At 43.3% G+C, this 15,483-nt stretch overlaps 1 protein-coding gene across 1 annotated transcript in view; it reads left to right on the top strand.

Moving 5' to 3' along the window:
- alk (ALK receptor tyrosine kinase) overlaps positions 1-15,483 on the top strand; it is a 630,515-nt gene that overhangs the window by 494,067 nt on the left and 120,965 nt on the right. The gene's annotated exons all lie outside the window — the stretch shown is intronic.

Here is a 15,483-nt window from a genome sequence, read left to right as displayed (position 1 = left end):
CTTTCTAGCACATTACAGTTTTGTTTATTAGGATCCCCTTAGTTGTACATGTGGCATCTTCCCTTCCTGGATTCCACATAAAAAAGGGCTGCCTGCCACTGTTCCTGGAGATCTTGTAAGTCGGCGCTTCTACAAACCAATTCGCAAAATGACATTATCACTTCTTTCATAGAACCGTAGTTCTATATACTTTTACATATTTAGATGCGTCTATTAACATTATGGGAGTAGCCTAAAATACAAATAATTTCATATTTCTTATCAAATTATTGATTCCAATAGCCCCAATGTGTCCACAAATAGAGACAATGTTTTTATTATTTTGACTAATTCAATGTATCTTTTGCGTAGTAGAAATGGTAGTAAAAAATAGATATTTATAAGAAAAAAGCAATGCCTTTTTCTTTGACACAAGCGAAAAGAAAAAAAGGCCATATTTTGGTCCATATCACAAAGTGTAGCTGTAGATTTTCTCTTCAACCCCAGTTAATCCAGGTCATTTTATGAATCAGGTGATACAATTCATGGAATGGTACAGTAGCTCTGTGGAAACAGAGTTTGGGCTGCACTGACATAAAAAAATTACGTATCAAACAGTTTTAGCCAAGAAAACATTGTTGATTATAATAAATGATCAAAAAATACAAGTAATTAAAGTCAGTAATGGAGAAGCTGATATTTAATTGAATAGATACATACAGAAATAGCCAAAGGTAACATGGCCAATGCATCTATGATCTTAACAAATTGCATCAGCCAGTACAAATACACTATGTTTAAATAGCTCGATGTCGTAATTTTGTTTTATTGGCAACTGGCAGTAGTCTAGCCAGCCGAGCTGGCTGACTGTTTTTCTTTCAGTACAACAACAGCACATTGTGGCCTGTGGATAGATATTTCGAGAACAAAAAAACCACAAAGGTCACTTAGATTAAATCTCTGACAAGTCATTATGACAGTGTCATTACAATTACAGAGTTCTAAAAGATACACTCCAACTCTTTTCAAGGCATTGCATGCTTGGGATGCACTCTTGTAGTGTCATAATGACAATGATTTTCCGCAATGTGTTTGTACTTACAGTGCTTTGCAAAAGTATTCATCCCCCCCTGATGTTTTTCTTATTTTGTTTCATGTAATGGAGATACACAAAATAGTCTAAACTAGTGAAGTGAAATATAAAAAATAACTTTTTTTTTAAATCTAAAAAACATTAAAATGGAAAACTAGTGTGTGCATATGTATTCACCCCCTAAATATGTTCTGGTGCAACCAATTACTTTCAGAAGTCACATAATTAGTTAAATAAAGCCCACCTGTGGGCAATCTAATTGTCACATAATCTGTCCATCTCAGTACATACACATGTTCTGAAAGGCCCCAATGTGTCTGCAACGCCTCTAAGCAAGAGGCACCACCAAGCAAGCAACACCACGAAGACCAAGGAGCTCTCCAAACAGGTCAGGGACTAAGTTATGAAGAAGTACAGATCAGGGTTGGGTTATTATAAAATATCCAACACATTGAACATCCCACGAAGCACCATTAACACTAGAACCGCCAGGCCTCTCAGAACCCCAGTAACTACCAGAGCATCATTAGCATACTAATCGTCCCTATTAGCATGGACATTCTCCTCCACAGCATCACCATCCAACCAGAGCATCAGTTCATCTACTGGGTCGTCATCAAACTATACTATATAGATTGGTCTAAAAAAAAAAATGTTGGTATTTAGTTTCATTAATAATTATGTAGCCTATTGCATTTGTAGAATATTAATCTTCAGTAAAATTAGCAGAGAAAATTCTAAGAGTAATGATAGAATGTGTGTGCGATGTTGTTTCTCTTTCCCTCCTAAAATAAAAACAGTACCTTTGTTGAATGGGTAATTGATGACTGGTGAACAATATCCTTGGTATTTCTTTTCATGATTAATTGTTTAGCATAATACATTTGTAGATGTACATTTTTGATTTACATTTGATGAATTAGCCTACTGAATAGGGTGAATTTCCTATTGAAAACCGGTAATGTGTGATAAGTAGCCTATATTGTTTGTATTATGTTTCAAAAATAGCCTAATTAGGTTTTTGAATGGTCATGGAAATCATGTATTGAATTTTTAAGTTCATCTGGGAATATCACGCATTCATCCATTGATGTCATGAATTCAGTGAGGGTGATTAGCGCCTAGGTACAATTTGGGTACCAACAGTAAGTGGCGTGGGCTGTTGGTGGATTAAGTCAGAAAACAGGGTAAAAAAAAACAGGTAAATATTCTCTAAATAGTTTTCCTTTTGTGAATATAGAATTCTGACAATGGATACAATAACTATCAATATAGGTGACGATAACTGACATTTTCGTCAAGTGAAAAGTTGAGAGAATCGTGGACACCCCTTCTCTTTTACTGCCCAAGTTGTTTTGATCTAGCCTATATTACTCCAATTTCATGCATGGATGCGTGCTTAAAAAGCCACCAGTAATAGTCAAAATATAACCTTAAACAATTTTATTTTAGGCTTACAAGAACATCGTTTCTGTGACTGTGGCCAACAAAGTTTTTATTTATCCTGAAAAAATCATGCTGCATAATTTGCTTTGACGGCAGCAAGGCTCAAACACTGGTCCCTTGCGTAGGAGTCCGCATCTCTATCCACAACTCTATTTAACAAGAGGTTAACAAGAGGCCCAACAAAACTCACGGACCAGGCAAGGAGGGCATTAATCAGAGAGGCAACAAACAGACTAAAGCTAACCCTGAAAGAGCTGCAAAGGTAAACAACGGAGATTGGAGTTAGTGGCCATAGGACAACTTTAAGCCATACACTCCACAGACCTGGGCTTACGGCTTGTGGGAGACTCCCCAAACAAATGGAAGAAGGTACTCTGGTCAGATGAGACTAAAATTGAGCTTTTTGTCCATTAAGGGAAACGCTGTCTGGCGCAAACCCAACATTTCTCATCACCCTGAGAACACCTTCACCACAATGAAGCATGTTGGTGGCAGCATCATTCTGTGGTTTTCATCGTCAGGGACTGGGATATTGGTCAGAATTGAAGGAATGATTGGTGGTGCTACAGGCAGGGTAATTCTAAAGGGAAATCTGTTTCAGTCTTCCAGAGATTTGAGACTGGGACGGAGGTTCACCTTCCCGCAGGACAATGACCCTAAAGCAACACTTGAGTGGTTTAAGGGGAAACATTTAAATGTCTTGGAATGGCCTAGTCAACACTCACACCTCAGTCCCATTGAAAATCTGTAGTATGACTTAAAGATTTTTGTACACCAATAGAACCCATAAAACTTGAAGGAGTTGGAGCAGTTTAGCCATTAAGAATGGGCAAAAATCCCAGTGGTTGAGATGTGTTTATAGAGACTTACCCCAAGAGACTTGCAGCTGTAATTGCTGCAAAGTGTTGACTTGGGGAGGCGGGGGGGTGAATAGTTCTTCACACTCAAGTTTTCAGTTTTTTGTCTTATTTCTTGTTTGTTTCACAATAAAAAAGATGTTGCATCTTCAAAGTGGTAGGCATGTTGTGTAAATCAAATGAAACAACCCCCCCCCCCAAAAGAAAAAATATGTTTTAATTATTGGTTGTAAGGCAACAAAATAGGAACAATTCTAAAGGCAATGTATGTTATCTCTGCATGAGGCGTTGTATTATTAGTTTCAATCATCAGTTTATTTATATGGTGAAAAGGAACCGCCACATGTGACATGTCATTACATTTATTTAAATGTTTGTGAGACGTGCTCTAGTATGAAAAACATTTAAATAATTGTAGAACCAATATGGGAATGGAGTATGTGATATACTGTATTAAAGTGTGTGTACACTGGTTTGGCTTAAAAGACATGGAATCCCAAATATTTCAATGGTGATTTGTAATGCATTTAAGGTCTTGAATAGATTGGCTTCTCTACAAAGCACATTTAATGACATAAAGATTATATGATTAAATCAAACAGATTTTGTACCAGGGGGAAAAGGCATCTTGTGAGCTTGTAAACATCATTATTAACACTACCGTTCAAAAGTTTGGGGTCACTTTGAAATGTCCTTGTTTTTGAAAGAAAAGCAATTTATTGTCCTTTAAAATAGCTGTGCTAATATGATTGCAAAAGGGTTTTCTAACGATCACATAGCCTTTTAAAGTTATAAACTTGGATTGGCAAACACAAAGTGCCATTGGAACACAAGAGTTGCTGATAATGGGCCTCTGTACGCCTATGTAGATATTCTGTAAAAAATCTGCCGTTTCCAGCTACATTAGTCATTTACAAAATTAACAATATCTAAACTGGATTTCTGATAAATGTGATGGAATCCTGGAATTCAGACAACAACAGAAATGTATTTCTGGTCATTTTATGCTTTACTGACAGAGAGAAGTGGGAATAACTGGGAAGTTTTGCTAAAATAGCAGGAGGCCAGACCTGAATGAATGCTGAAACAGTTTAGAATGCTCTAGGGCACGGAATTCAGCTAAATTAATTTAATTCAGGAAAAATGTTTCCAAGTATTCCCATGAATAAAATTAGTGACAATATATAATCATTTGAATGTGATCAAGAAATGGAATGATTCAAACATTTTTTTTAAAATATAATCTCCTTTTGCTCTATGGTTTGGTTCATGTGCAATATACAAATTACTTTTTATAGGTACTGTCATAAAGCCCACCCCCCCTCCACAATGACCATCCTCTCCACTCATTCACTCAGTTCACCCACTGAGCCTCGTGGCTGAATCTGTTTGGCTACTCCTGGTTCAGACTGTGGAAAAGAGAAGAAATTTGTTTCCAAGAATAGTCAAAGATGGAGGATACCCATCACACATGCACTTTTAATTCTCTATGGACCAGTCTGACCTTGCCCGTACACAACAACCAAACCATGCTAGTTGGTCTAGCAATCTTCCAATCAATCAATCAAATGTATTTAAAAAGCCCTTTTTACAACACCCGGCCTTAAACCCCAAGGAGCAAACAACAGTAGTGTTGAATTTCAGTGGCTAGGAAAAACTCCCTAAGAAGGCTGAAATTTAGGAAGAAACCTAGAGAGGACCCAGGCTCAGAGGGGTACCAGTCTTCTTCTTTAAGAGTCCAATTGTAATAATTAATAAATGCATGTGGGCTAAGTCCAGATTCTATTTAAACTTAGACAAGGTCAGAAGCATGACCAGATGGACAAGGACAGGGACAACACGGGGGAGGGAGGAGGTGTCAGCACAGTGGCAGCTGAAATCATCAGGTATCATCTTGATCTGCAACACAACCAGTAGGACTTTGGACAGAGACAGCAACAGGCCCCCCAAACCAGGTACTCTGCAGGTGTGGACCAGGAACTCATGTCCTCCTACGTTTAAAACGGGAGGAGACTGGGAAAATCCAGAAAATGCATTCCTCATATCAACAACGATTTATAGTGGAGAAGGAGAACTTAGTGGAGAAGGTGAACTGACCCTACTCCCCCAGCCCAATAATATAGCAGCGTAAGACCTTGGGACTGAGACGGGGGTGTCCGGCGACACTGTGGCCCTATCCGGGGTAGGCCTCGGACAGGGCCCAACAGGCAGGAAATCAATTCACCAACATTGCAAAGCATTAACCAGAGGGACACCCACCAACCGCAACCACCCTGAATGAGGGCCGAGTATTGCCAGCAGAGTACAGCCCAATTGCACAAGTGCGCAACAGAGAGACAACAACAAGTCGGTGACTCCCCCCCCGAAAGGCATTGGAGGGAGGGCATCCCAGTGGCGATGAGAGCCCACCTGGCAAGACAGCAAGGGTGAACAGTATCAAGCCTACTGGTCACCTTCACGCCCCCGGGCCAGGCTACACCTAATTATTAACCGTGCTGTAGAGATGAGTTTTTAGTAGACAGTTTGCACTGAGTTTGCATTTCTAACCTTAATTGGCCGATCATTCCACAGTAGTGGAGCTCTATGAGAAAAAGCCCTGCCTCTGGCTTGTTTGTTTAGAAATTCTAGGTACAATTCCATTCATTACCTAACAAGAGACTCCTCCAAAAGCTTGTGTGCAGCTGTATAGTCTTTTTCCACTGTGTCTCTTGAGCGTACCTAATTCATTTCCTTGTTATTATGGAATATGGTAGAGCATGGCCCTATTTAACAAAGCCTCTCTAGCAGTGCTGCAACCCCCTGTATCGTTTCCCAGAACCAATGTAATTTAATATGCATTGCTGAAAGCTAGAGGAATGGGATGTACAGAGGAGAGGGGAGGTTGTGTGAGTGTGTGTGTGTGTGTGTGTGTGTGTGTGTGAATGTACAGATGTGTTTTTGTGTGCGTATGCTTGCTGATGATGGTTGTTTGTGTGGATGTTGATAATGTTCATGTGTGGTTTCTTGTTTTGCTTGCAGTGCTGTTTGCTTGATATCATGCATGTGGGTGTCTTTAGGGAAATGTGTTCTTTCACGAGGGAAAAATCTGAGTGTGTGAGTGTTTATTCGTCTGGACATAATTTTATGTGATGTGTATGTTTTTTTATTTAGGCAACTCTAATGGTTTCTGCAGTGAAGGTTCAGAGTACAGATTATATTGGTCTGTATACGTCATGCGCAACTTTGTCTGTTCTCAGTGAAGTCTAACCTACTGTAATACCACCTAATGAAGTCCTTGGAGGCTCTAGAAAGTTGTTTGGGATATGTGTATAATAGATATTTATTTTTTTTGCCAAAAGATTACAACATTTAAACTACAACATTATACAATGGTTTTAGTCGGGATATGCCTTCTTTGCTGGTCACCCAACAAATTGTGAATAGCACTGGAAATGAGCCCACAAGCCTTTTTGGGAATAGAGTAAAGCTGTTGCTGCACAACGACTTTGCAGGGAGTCCCTCAAAAGGCGGTGCCAATTCCCAGGACGGTTTGGGTTGGGCAGCAAAAATTATTGTCTTGTTCCAAGAGTTTTATTGTAGTTGTTAGCAAGAGGAATGCTGTCCCTGAAGCATGATGGTTCCTCTTATGTTATTAAGGCCAAGCAGAACTGTTTGGCTGCATTTACTTGGAGGACACGCCCTGATCTTCCACTATAAAATGCCCTGTATTCACCCAAATACACCTACAGTTGCTTGATTCCATACAGCAGAATGTGCCACTGATTAAGCTTTACAAATGCAACTGTGTTATTACATTACATTTTGGAGCAACATATTCTGTCTGTTAAACCAAAAAGATAAATCACAATAAAAGGCATATCATTGTGGGGCAGTTATTCTCTTTTTCCACACCTCCACTTGAAAGTGATGATTATCTCTGTTTTAAAGGAAATCCCAGGCAAATGTGTTGCACATCATGCAATCGCAAGCTTGCCGAATTCTAAACTTGTTTTGGGTAAATTACCACCTCGTCTATTTCAAATGGATTGTTATTTTCTCTTTAGTGCAAAGGCCGTTTGTCTAGAAATGATGTATCTAATGTATATGTAATAGGTCACTATAATCACTATTATCCAGCCATCAGAGTAAGGCAACTAGATTTAGCCCCAGGACACCTTTTCTCCTGTCGGGGGACCAGAATATAACCCTTTTTACAAAGCAAAATGAACACAGATAAACAGAAATCAATATGATATTTGACAATAACAAAATCATGTTATACCCAAATCAATGTACGTTTATATTTTTGTAGTACACGTCAGATTCCACTAACCTAATATGTGGCTCTGTTAATAGAGCGCAGCGCTTCCAACGTCAGGGTTGTGTGCTCATTTCCCATGAGATATCAGTATGAAACCGCTGCGCTTGCCACTGTTGGAGGCTCTGCCTGAGAAAATCTGCTAGAATGTTGATTAGGGCCATTCTGCGGCCCTGTGTAGCTCGGTTGGTAGAGCACAGAGCTTACATCGTGTGGGTTGTAGGTTCAATTCCTGTGAGGGTCTGGTATGAAAGGAGTAGGAATGCGTGTACTCACTACTGTGAGTTGCTCTAACTAATTCATGCCCCCACTTGGGACCTCAGGGTTAGGAAACTGCTCTGGTCAAAGCAGGAGGGAAGCAGAGTAGGGATGTGCTAATACTGTAGCTGTCTTCAAGAGTGGTTACTCTTCCGACAGTCAAATTTCTATGGCTACATGTAAAATCAAAATGTTCTAGATCATTTAATAATTGTGGACAAAGTGCAAAAAAATTTGTTTTCATCTTCCAAATAGGTGTCCAATGACTAATAAATAAATAATTGATTGCTAAATTATTGTACCCTAATTGAAGTAGCTGTATAGTAGAATCAATATTTTGCAGGAACACAATTATCACAGTATAACACCAAGCTAATTAAACTGGACAGATTGGGATATCAATCTGTCCAGTTCGAAAGCATAAGCAATTGTGAATCAATGTCACCTGTTTTGGTCCAAATAAAAGTGAAAACAGGCGCACTGGAGAGGCATTAGCAAGACAACCCCCAAAAGGGGAATAGTTTTGCATGTGGTGGCCACAGACAATTGCTCTCTCCTTGTCTTTTCTGACTGATTCTTCTTTAGTTTTGTCCTTGTAACTACTGCTAGCATGAGGCTATACCTGTAGCCCATTCAGGTTGCACAGGTTGTCCAGCTCCTCGAGGATGGCACATCCATATGTGCCGTCGCTAGAAGGTTTGCTGTGTCTCCCAGTACAGTCTCGAGAGCATAGAGGAGATACCAGGAGACGGACTGTTACATGTGCAGAGCTGGACAGAGCTGTAGAAGGGCATCAACCCATCAGCAGGACCAGTATCTGCTCCTTTGTGTGAGGAGAAACAGGAGGAGCACTGCCAGAGCCCTACAAAGTGATCTCCAGTGGGCTACTGGTGTGCATGTTTCTGACTCCATGAGGGTGGCATGAGGGCCCGACTTCCACTAGTGAGACCTGTGCTCACAGCCCTGCACCGTGCAGCTCGATTGGCATTAACCAGTGAACACCAGAATGGTCAGGTCCGCCATTGGTGCCCCGTTCTCTTCACAGATGAGAGCAGGTTCACACTGAGCACATGTGACAGACATGAAAGTGTTTATGCTGCTTGCAACATCATCCCGCATGACTGGTTTGGCGGTGGGTCAGTGATGGTCTGGGGAGGCATATACATGGAGGGTAGCGACACAGGCTGTCAAGGAGCTCAATGATGCCTTGATTCAGGTCTGGGTGGAGAACCCTCATGACACCCTCCGTCTCATCAGGAGCATGCCCAAATGTTGTCGGGAGTGCATAGAGGCACGTGGGGACCATACACACTACCGAGTCACATTATGAGTTGCCATGATAAAATTCTAAGTTGGAACAGTCTATGATCTTAATTGTTTACTTTTTTTTGTTTACTAGGTTTTCGGTGTGAGTTTGAATCCAGCCCTCAGTCGTTTGTTGGTTTTGGATTCCATTGACTGTTGTAACATTCAAGTTAAAGTTCAAGTTCAGTTCACTTTTTCTTCAACAAATTACACAATGTACAGTAAAGACTTTGATCTTTAATACCATACCATACCATCTTCTTCCGCTTAACCGGGGCCGGGTCGCGGGGGCAGCAGTCTAAGCAGGGATGCCCAGACTTCCCTCTCCCCAGACACTTCCTCCAGCTCTTCCGGGGGGACACCGAGGCGTTCCCAGGCCAGCCGGGAGACATAGTCCCTCCAGCGTGTCCTAGGTCTTCCCCGGGGTCTCCTCCCGGTGGGACGGGACCGGAACACCTTCCCAGGAAGGCGTTCCGGAGGCATCCGAAACAGATGCCCAAGCCACCTCAGCTGACCCCTCTCGATGTGGAGGAGCAGCGGCTCTACTCTGAGCTCCTCCCGGGTGACCGAGCTTCTCACCCTATCTCTAAGGGATCGCCCAGCCACCCTGCGGAGAAAGCTCATTTCGGCCGCCTGTATCCGGGATCTTGTCCTTTCGGTCATGACCCAAAGCTCATGACCATAGGTGAGAGTAGGAACGTAGATTGACCGGTAAATCGAGAGCTTCGCCTTGCGGCTCAGCTCTTTCTTCACCATGACAGACCGATACATCAACCGCATTACTGCAGAAGCTGCACCGATCCGTCTGTCAATCTCCCGTTCCTTCCTTCCCTCACTCGTGAACAGGACCCCTAGATACTTAAACTCCTCCACTTGAGGCAGGCACTCTCCACCAACCTGAAGTGGGCAAGCCACCCTTTTCCGACTGAGGACCATGGCCTCGGATTTGGAGGTACTGATTTTCATCCCCACCGCTTCACACTCGGCTGCAAACCGTCCAAGTGCATGCTGAAGGTCCTGGCTTGAAGGGGCCAACACGACAACATCATCCGCAAAGAGCAGAGACGAAATCGTGTGGTCCCCAAACCTGACACCCTCCGGCCCCTGGCTGCGCCTAGAAATTCTGTCCATAAAAATTACAAACAGAACCGGCGACAAAGGGCAGCCCTGCCGGAGTCCAACATGCACAGGGAACAAGTCTGACTTACTGCCGGCAATGCGGACCAAGCTCCTGCTTCGGTCGTACAGGGACCTGACAGCCCTTAGCAAGGGAGCCAGGACCCCATATTCCCGAAGCACCCTCCACAGGATGCCGCGAGGGACACAGTCGAATGCCTTCTCCAAATCCACAAAACACATGTGGATTGGTTGGGCAAACTCCCATGAGGGTAGTTTGCCCAACCAATCCCTGTAGAGGGTATAGAGCTGGTCCAGTGTTCCACGGCCTGGACGAAAACCACACTGTTCCTCCTGAATCCGAGGTTCTACTATCGGCCGTATTCTCCTCTCCAGAACCCTGGCATAGACTTTCCCGGGGAGGCTGAGAAGTGTGATCCCCCTATAGTTGGAACACACCCTCCGGTCCCCCTTCTTAAAAAGAGGGACCACCACCCCGGTCTGCCATCCCAGAGGCACTGTCCCCGACTGCCACGCGATGTTGCACAGGCGTGTCAGCCAAGACAGCCCCACAACATCCAGAGACTTGAGGTACTCAGGGCGGATCTCATCCACCCCCGGTGCCTTGCCACCGAGGAGTTTCTTAACCACCTCTGTGACTTCAGCCCGGGTGATGGACGAGTCCACCTCTGAGCCCTCCTCCTCTGCTTCCTCAATGGAAGACGTGACGGCGGGATTGAGGAGATCCTCGAAGTACTCCTTCCACCGCCCGACGACATCCCCAGTTGAGGTCAACAGCTGCCCACCTCTACTGTAAACAGCGTTGGTAGGGCACTGTTTCCCTCTCCTGAGGCGCCGGATGGTTTGCCAGAATCTCTTCGAGGCCAGCCGATAGTCCTTTTCCATGGCCTCACCGAACTCCTCCCAGGCCCAAGTTTTTGCCTCCACAACCACCCGGGCTGCAGTCCACTTGGCCTGTCGGTACCCGTCAGCTGCCTCAGGAGTCCCACAAGCCAACCAGGCCTGATAGGACTCCTTCTTCAGCTTGACGGCATCCCTTACTTCCGGTGTCCACCACCGGGTTCGGGGATTGCCGCCTCGACAGGCACCGGAGACCTTACGGCCACAGCTCCGAGCGGCCGCTTCGCCAATGGCGGTGGAGAACATGGTCCACTCGGACTCAATATCTCCAGCCTCCCTCGGGATCCAGTCGAAGCTCTTCCGGAGGTGGGAGTTAAAGATCTCTCTGACAGGAGACTCTGCCAGACGTTCCCAGCAGACCCTTACAGTACGCTTGGGCCTGCCGAGTCTGTCCAGCTTCCTCCCCCGCCATCGGATCCAACTCACAACCAGGTGGTGATCAGTTGACAGCTCCGCCCCTCTCTTCACCCGAGTGTCCAAGACATACGGCCGCAGGTCAGATGAAACGACAACAAAGTCGATCATCGACCTGCGGCCTAGGGTGTCCTGGTGCCACGTGCACTGATGGACACCCTTATGCTTGAACATGGTGTTAGTTATGGACAAACTGTGACTAGCACAGAAGTCCAAGAACTGAACACCGCTCGGGTTCAGATCAGGGGGGCCGTTCCTCCCAATCACGCCCCTCCAGGTGTCACTGTCGTTGCCCACGTGGGCGTTGAAGTCCCCCAGTAGAACTTTCCAGCACCCCTCCCAGAGACTCCAAGAAGGTCGGGTACTCTGCACTGCCGTTCGGCCCGTAGGCACAAACAACAGTGAGAGACCTATCCCCGACCCGTAGGCGCAGGGAAACGACCCTCTCGTTCACCGGGGTAAACTCCAACACATGGCGGCAGAGCTGGGGAGCTATAAGCAAACCCACACCAGCCCGCCGCCTCTCACCATGGGCAACTCCAGAGTGGTGAAGAGTCCATCCTCTCTCAAGGAGTGTAGTTCCGGAGCCCAAGCCGTGCATAGAGATGATCCCGACTACCTCTAGTCGGAACCTCTCAAGTTGATCGTTCGGGCTGGGCCCGGCCGGGCCCCATGGGGAAAGGCCCGGCCACCAGGCGCTCGCGGACGAGCCCCAACCCTGGGCCTGGCTCCAGGGTGGGGCCCCGGCTGCGCCATGCCGGGCGACGTCACAGGGCACAAAATATTTTTCATCATTAAGGGGTTTTTGAACCGCTCTTAGTCTGACCCGTCGCCTAGGACCTGTTTGCTTTGGGAGACCCTACCAGGGGCATATAGCCCCAGACAACATAGCTCCTAGGGTCACTCGGGTACTCAAACCCCTCCACCACGTTAAGGTGGCAGTTCAAGGAGGGGTGGTGATCTTTAATACATTTCCTTAATCGAGACATGGTGTGATTTAAGTGTTCCCTTAATTTTTTGAGCAGTGTATTTATGATTAACAATCAAATTATTAATTACTTGCAAATTAGTTGCTATGTACGGAGCCCTGGAGGTGACATTGAATTATGTTTTTATATAATATGCTCTAGTTTTTTAAACATGCTTTCATTTTTTATATAAACTAGTTTCAGTATTTTTGTTCTTAAGGATAACATTAGGTGCAAAGTTCATTCCAATAGACTACACATTTTTACCTTGGGTCTTTGTGTTGTGTGCTTGATCTTCCTTTCCCTTCTGTGTCCGAAATAGCTATAGAACGAGAGCACTTTATGTAAAACGAGAGCATATTAAAAAAAAACAAGAGCATGTTTTATAAAAGAAAATTAATTGAATGTCACCACCATGGCTCCGTAGCTATGAATAAACTTGTTTGTCATTGGGTCAGCGTTGCTGATGCAAAGTACTGAAGGCCCTTCATTACTAAACACTAAGTAACTTAATTAGGATACAATTGAGTCATTATTACACTGTTAGTTAAACATTAAACTGGTTACTTAAAAACTAACTTTCATCTGGGTGATCACAGGGATATGTGAATATTCAATCTGATTGCATATTTTAGATGTAACGCATGACTCGTTAGGCAGAGAAAAGCTATTGCTATCAAACATGGTCTACCTAATCAACTGAGTCAGTTTACTGGTGAAGGAATAGATCAAGTAGGCCAATAGATTGAAGGTTGGTGAAGGGCTTTCATGCTCCCTTGTAAAAGTATTTTTAAAATACAAAAATGCCGTGGTTTATTTTGATACTTGGTGTGGCTGCTGTATTTTGTATTTTATTTTGATACACTTAAAATTCAGGTATTGTTATTTTATTTTAAAATACATTTTGATGTATCTTTGCCCATCTCTGGATATAGACAATTTCTCTTGCTTCATCTCTAATAGACAAAGACCATTCTAACAATGCTGTCAGTAACAGCGCCTGCCACTGGGCAACCCAGACCCTATTCTGATGTCAGTCTAAATGCTAAATGGGAGATTCTCATTTAGGTTCCACCTCAGAAGGCTGACTGTTGCTTATACATATTCATAAAATGGGTGTGGGAATGTGTTGGCACCTTAGGGGGAAGTAATAAGAATTAACAGTGTTCTACCTTTTGAGAGGTTTGTCTGAATCTTGCCATTTGGGGATTCTGTTAAAATTGTGATTCTATGAGTCAATAGTATTTGTCTATGCACAGACACTATCAAATGGGCTATATCTTCTGTCGTGATGTTATCATTTTGGCAAGCTAGCTGCATATCACTGCATTATTTAAATTGCAGCAGCTAATCTGCCACAGAAATATAAAATATATGCTCAGGAGAAATGGATAGTCTGTTTAAAGCACTGAGGAGTTTGTTTAACGTGCTGCAAGAGCCTTACTTTGCTTAGGACCAAGAGAATGGTTGAAATGATCACATACGTCTTCCACTGTTATGTGGTTGACTACATTCATCTTGGCCACTTGGTAAAAAAATAGGCGTGAAATGATCACAGAAGTCTATCCGTAGAAATATAAATGTAACAATTGCCATTGTCTTATTTTGAATTTCTCTGCAACTTATTAATTGAATACATAAAATATGTATTATGCGGAGTACAAAAGCAATGCATGTGATTGTGTGTGTGTTCAACCAAGCAGGTAACACAAAGATGCAGGATCATTAGTAATAATGAATACAGTGTCTCCAATTCAAATATCTTGGCAGTAGAACATTTTATTAATGGAATGTTTTCATAATCCTTGAAGTTAATTTGATCAAAGAGAGAAATTACTCTGCTCTACACCCCCATGTTTGTTGTAGAGGAAGTGGCCTTCCTGATAATTCATCATCAGCGTATTGTTTTAATGAGATGCTGTTTTATTCCCTCAACACATTGTGCCCAGTTAAAAGGGTAACAATAATGGTTTACGAATGTAAAGAAAACCAAAGAAAGTTATAGTGAACAAAGTTGAATTTAAATTGACTCCTGAAGATTCAGGTAGGTTTGAATTTGAACAGCAGTAACAAATCTCATGTTTTCATAGTTAAAATATTGGGATTTCTGTGGGCTAATCAAGTAATTCATATGGATATTTCAAATTAGTAGTGATATCATTAAAAGGTACAGTTATACTCAGTTCATAAGAACTGAGAGGTAACTGTTTATACAGAACCTCCATTGAAGGACCTAAGGGTGACAGAAAGAGACAGAGAAATGTATTGGTCCTTGGAGTCATGAAATGTTCAGAATCCAGTGTGGGGGAGTCATTGATTTCAGTTCATGTAAAGACAATAATATTTCCAAAACGTAGTTAGCCGGAAATACCGTTAGGCTTCATACGACAGCAACGATATATCATAGGTAAATAATACAGGAAGTAAACATAGTTATTTGGGGATGATTGGACAGGGAGAGGGAGGGATGAATCATTGGTCAGTAGCCTGGAGCCGCAGTGAAATCAGACGTAATTTGCTTAATACAATTATGGACCGTGTAGAACTAAACAAAGGCAGGCAGTGGCTTGCTAGGGAGAGCATTTGCTTCAGAATCTCCTCGAAACATCACTTTCACACAGAAGCATTGGTGTGTGAAACGTCCTCACTCCCATTCAGATTCACTCTCTGTCTCTCTCTCTCTATTTCTCTCTCTACCACACACCTGCACCCACCTGCACACTCCATTTCAGCTGCCCATCGCACTGAGGTTGCAGGGTGTTATCCACGCAACACCACCTGTCAGGTTTAAAAAAAGGGCTCTGCGAGAAAACTTGTCTGCCCCGTAAC

This window comes from Esox lucius, chromosome 15 (assembly GCF_011004845.1).
Source record: "Esox lucius isolate fEsoLuc1 chromosome 15, fEsoLuc1.pri, whole genome shotgun sequence".
NCBI lineage: Eukaryota > Metazoa > Chordata > Actinopteri > Esociformes > Esocidae > Esox > Esox lucius.
This window is presented reverse-complemented; position numbering and strand designations above follow the sequence as displayed.